The sequence below is a fragment of the Pteropus medius genome, unplaced genomic scaffold (genome assembly GCF_902729225.1).
Source record: "Pteropus medius unplaced genomic scaffold, Ma_sr-lr_union100, whole genome shotgun sequence".
In the NCBI taxonomy this organism is placed as follows: Eukaryota; Metazoa; Chordata; class Mammalia; order Chiroptera; family Pteropodidae; genus Pteropus; species Pteropus medius.
The window spans coordinates 3,826,400-3,832,300 of record NW_024350921.1 but is presented as its reverse complement, the minus strand read 5'-3'; positions in this window follow the sequence as shown (position 1 = coordinate 3,832,300).

Genomic DNA, 5,901 nt, shown 5'->3' with positions numbered 1-5,901 from the left:
GCAGCCTCCAGGAGAGTAGCAGCGTCTCTGAGCACGCACACACTCACACACGTGTGCACTCATCTAGCTGTGCACACACACACATAACTGACCTCACTGGAAGGAAGAGTCCACTGTGCACAGGTTAGAGGGGATGAAGAGCCAGTGGACTGGAAACACAGCAGGTGGACAAATTCAACCTATCCGCTGATGGAACAGCCACCCCCCAGTGAGGGCTTGCCCTGTCCTGGGGAGGAAGTGGCTCCCAGAGATAGCCTCACACAACGGCAAGGTAGCTGGTCTTTTAATTACCCCCCAAAGAACATTTCTAACCTCATATCTTTATGTTCATCCAAAATTCTTCAGAGATACATTTCTTTGACCAGGGAGACTTGTCTGTGAGCACTTAGAAAGAAAAACTGTCCCTCTCAATGTGAGAGCTCTTACTGGGTTCCAAATGTCCCTCATAGGGTTTTATGATATCAAGCCTTCCAAATTAAATTGAAAAAGGTAGGTGGGTGCATGCATGCCTGTATTTGAAGGAGAGAGCCCAGACTTAACTTTCACATTCTTAATAAGATCTAGACCCTCGAAAGATGAAGATACATTAGTTAGTTTATCAGTGCTGGCTGAACCTACCAGCTTGATAGCGGTTCTAGAAAAACTGAAGATCCAAGGCTGAGAAAGAGAACTGAAAAAAGAGACCAGGTAGCAGCAGGTCCCAAGAGGCTTGCTCGGAATGTTCCCATGGAACACAGGGATCAGAGCAAGATTCCAGATGTGGTGCAAGGCAGCCAGAGGCAGAGCCGAGTAGCGACAGCCAGCACGTGGAGTTAAGGACACAGGTGCACAGAATTCTGCATGGGTGAATCAGGGAGTTTCAAGGGTTCTCACCCTGCCCTTAGCTGAGCTAAGCTCTGGCCTCTTAGCATAGAGCTGGGGGAGGAGGAGTAAAGTAAAAACTTTGCAAAATATTTTGAACAATTGTCATTTTAAAACTCTCCTAACTTGTTTCCATTAAACTGGACCTTACTATTTATAGAGACCTGCATTCAGTACATTGCTTTCTGTAAGCTGTTAATTATGTAAAATAATTCAGAGTCGATTTCACATCAAATAAAAACTAATATTCCAATCACCATGTAAAATTTTGGTTATATGGAAATTTTTCAATAAAACAGGAGATCCAATAGGGAGAAAAGCCTGGAACTGCATGAGATTACATTAAATATCCCTTGACTTTTACTAACACAGTATCCACATAACACGGTTAGCATCATTGAATACCGTGTGTTTTCACCCTGAACATGTTACCAGAACCTTCTTAAAATATGTTATGTTTAACTATAAAGTATAAAAAGTATTCTTGTGTCAATGGGCCCACTTCCTTCAAATCTCCACAGTCCAGTAAAGGGTCCAAGAGCTCTGCTGAGTATATCATAGGAATTAGAAATAGAAAAGATTTGTATTCTTAGAGGACATGATTTTAGGTCCATATTTTATTTGTGCAGTCATTCACTAGATATTTAGTGAGCACCTGTCTTAAGAAAAATTATCTAAAATTTGAAAATAAGAAGTAGAGAATCATGTGTCTTTTCGATGTCGTGTGGTGGCTTTAGCAGGCCTACCCAGGGAATTTTTAAATCTCTAGGAAAATAAACTGTTGTTTGATATTGCTGCTTACTGACTAGAGCCTGACACTGTGAAGTCACTTGTCCATTTCTGTCCACTAGAGAAGCTAATGAGTTTCATTGCCCTGTGGAACATGAACCAATGTTCTTCTAAACTGATAACCTCACCTTGTTTTTCAGAATTCCTACAAATGCTCAATTCCTTAAATTGCTCTCTGAATGAGCATCGTTATTATATGTCTTCCTTTATTAATGACTTAATATTTGACACATACTTATCCAAGATTGGGATGACATCACATTTTGACTTGAAAGTTATACTTTGTGCTGTGAAAGGTATATAGGAATATAAATGACAACTTCTGCCCTCCCTGTCAGTCCACAGGAAAGGGCAGAGGAAATACAGTAGGGAAATCAAATAAGAATAATAATTTATAGCCAGAACCTTAGGGAAATCTTTCAGAAAGCAAAAGGGTGCTTTAGAAGAGCCTGGGCAGTGAGGAGGGGCAGTGGGCTGTGACAGCTTCATCCTTATTTGAGGAAATTTCATTTCATCTCTCTTCTTTTTATCTCTTTATGTTTCTTTCCCTTTTTTAAAAAAAAAGGTCACATGTCCTCTCTTTCTCCTTACTCACCCTCACCCTTCCTCTTCGGCTCCCATTTATCTTGCCCCCAACACCTTCTTTGTCATCACTTCCTTTAGAACAGACATAATTAGAGGAATTCAACAAAGGGGACTTCTCACAGGCAGGGAGATGGCCAGAGAGCCCATGTCACTTTTTAGGGCAAATTGCCTGATGTGCTGTGGGTTGGAACTCATTTTAAAAGAAAAAGCTCTGTGGTACCAGAGGATGGGAAAAGAGGCCAGGGAGTCAGGCCATCTACATCTCTTTAAGATACTTTCATGGAGTTGGCCCTTCCCTTTAATAGGCAATTTAAAATGATATCGATATTTATGAGGCATTTATACAGCTGGTACAGCCAACACCTCCATCCTGAGGCAGCCAAGGATTGTAAAGATACTGGTCTGATCCTTCAGACAAGGGTTGCAAATTGCTCCCTGGAGCCGAAATCACTCTCTCAGGGCACAGGGGGGCCCTTTGGAGCCCAGACATGGAGCTGTGCTCAATGGTCCCTGACGGCCAGCCAGCTTAAAGCAAGCTTCTTATCATCCACCAATCCATTCAGGCCCATTGTCTCTCTACTCAAGCTGGATCCCTGAGTGGGGCAGAGCGGCCAGAGATTAGTCCCCTCAGCCTACAGATGAACAGATGGGGGAATTCAGGCTGTGATATGGCAGAAACGAAGCCCTGGACTCTCAATCCAAACTGAATTCCCGTCGTGGTGCTCAGTCAACACTCAGTAGCAGGAAGAGACAAGCAAAGTCTGTGCTCTCTGATGACACTTGGGACTCACCATCTCATTCCCAGGCCTCAAAGGGGTGTTTCAGATTAAGTTGTACTCAGGAAGTTAAGTGCTGTCTGGTCAGAAGCTCCCCAAAGTATTTCTCTGACTTGCATCCCTGGCAGTGAACAGTAAGAGATATATCAAATGCAGAAGAAGATCATCTCCTACAAAACATTATTCCCAAGCTTGGTCTATGATGATCCTTCCCTGAAATAGGGATCTTTTCCATTGCTGTCCTGTCCTCTCTCTGTCTCTGAACTTCCGGGCAGTGTCAGGACACAAGAAAATGGCATATCACACAAAAATTCTGTCCTTGAGGAGCTTCCAGTCTGGCCATGGAGACTCTTGGGCCTGTGTGGTAAGAAGCATCTCCTGAAGCGCACTAGGGCACACACGTCACCTGGGTGTATCGCACCCCATGGGGAGGACATAGAGATCACAGCTTTCCTCCCATAAATTTCCGGTAGTGGAAGCTGTCACCACCCTGCTCCTACCTATCGTCCTTACCACGTTATTGCACTGGCATCTCTTTGCTTCAGAAAGTGGAGGCAGGATGTGGAAGCCATCCTCAACCAATGAATGCTGGGGTTACTCAGTAAATACACTAGTATCATTACCCCATGTAGGATATTCTTCCAGAATTCCCAGAGGGATTTCTCCAGGTCCCCACAGCGGTAACTGGCTTCACAAGACTTTCCTGGCAACCTTCCTTTCTCTCTCTCTCTCTTCCCCACTCCCATCACATTTGAAATAAACTTGCACTCCAATTCTTACCTCAAGGTCCGCTTGTGGGACAGCACAAAGCTAAGGTGGGCCAGTCCCTGGGAAAAATGTCTCACCAGGTCCAGGCAAAGCCACACACCCTTCAGGAAGCAGGCAGGAGGGAAAAGAGGCATGGAAGATTTATGTGTTCATTATTTTGGTCCTGTCACATAAGCTATGGCATTCATCAAACTGGGGGATTACATAAGGCCACCTAGTAGGAAAGGTGAATCATGAGTTGAAGTTTGATAATATTAATAGTGTCATGCACCACATAACAAAGTTTCTGTCAATGACAGACTGCGGCTATGACAGCGGTGCCATAAGATAATGGAGCTGAAAAATTCCTGTCGCCCGGCAACGTCGTGGTGCCACACATTCTTCACATGTGTGTGGTGATGCTGGCATACACAGTCCCACTGTACTGCCTGTCACATAAAAGTGTAGCACATACAATTACATACATAGTATGTGATAATGATAATAAAAGACAAAGTTACTGCTTTATGTATTTCTTATACTATACTTTTATTGCTAGAGTGTATACTTTCTACTTATAAAAAATGTTTGCCGTAAAACAGTTAGGCCCGCAGCAGCCTCACACATCTCGTGTTTACCTCATTTCTTTACTGCATTGCTTTCTCTTGTGATTGATTTAATCTCATGTAAATTGAGCGTAGCTTAAGTGAACTGCGTTTATAAAGTCTACAGTCATGGACAGTCACCTCCTAGGCCTTCACACTCACTCACCACTCGCTCACTGATACCCAGAGCTACTTCCGGTCCTACCAGCTCCATTCTATACATGTGTACTATTTTTTAATCTTTTATACCAGATTTTACTGTACCTTTTCAATGTTCAGATCTGCTTAGGTACATAAATACTGTTGTATTATGATTACTTACAACATTCAGTACAGTGACGTGCTGTACAGGATTGTGGCCTAGGAGTAATAGGCTATACCATCTAGCTTAGGTGTGTAGTAGACTAGACCATCTGGGTTGTGTAAGTGACTCTGTGATGTTTGCACAATGACGAACTCACCTGAGGACACATTTCTCAGAATATATCCCAGTTGCAAAGGTGCGTGACTGTCATGTTAACATCTAGTGGGGACATACTAACATGCCTGGCCAGGGCTGACACTGGCAGCAGCAGCTGCCTGAATCCAGAGCTTCTACTCTTTTACTGCCTCTCAGGAAAGAATGAGGAGGAAGAAGTGACCTCTCAGTGAGGGAGGAAGGGGCGAGCAGGGTAGGCAAGAGGGAACTGGGCGTGGGTGCTGCAGGGGCTGGCAAATGTGGTGTTGCCACATTTGTGAACCAGAAGGAGCCTCAGCTTTTGCGCAAGAGGGAAAGTCTAGGGATGTTCTAGTCTCTGCTTTCTCAGAGGAAGTATTATTTAGCTTGCACTTGTTCCAAAGCACCACCTCCATCTTCCTCTTTATCACTGAAAATGAAGTCGGAGTCTCAGAGTTCTGACTAGATTCTTAATTTGATCATCCTCTTTCTGGTCCCAACAGAACTTCCGGGGTGATATTGAAATGAGGATTTTTTCACGGCTTCTTAGCTTCTCAGCTTCTTTGTCTGTCTAGCTATTGTTTGTATCCTCCTTTTCCTCCCCCATCTACATCTTTCTCTTTCCCTCCTTCCCTTCCTTTTCCCTCTCTCTTTCTGTCATTCTCTCTCTCTCTCTCTCTTTCTTTCTATTTCTTTTTTCTCTTCCTTTTCACAAATATTTCTTAGCTGCCTACCTTTGTCGAGTACTGTGCTCAAATGAATGGATAGGGCATCGAGGGAGTGGCTATTAGGCAGTTTGGGGGGAAACTTGGGGAGTCCCTTTGGGCCAAGGCTCTTTCCTGAGTCTGTCACATTGAGTCCTCACACAGGTAATACAGTTCTGGGGGAGCCAACTCCTGCATGAGTCCCAATAGATAAATCAAAAATCTACCTTAATTATTAATTCCCATCGTAACGTACCTGTCAGGATAACGGGCATCAAGCATTGCTCCCAGGATCCCCTCTGGATACTGGGAGACCAAGTCAAAAAGGAAAAGGCTGCTGTCACACAATTAACCAGAGCAAAAGAATTCAGACCTTCACAGAGTAATATTGACTATCT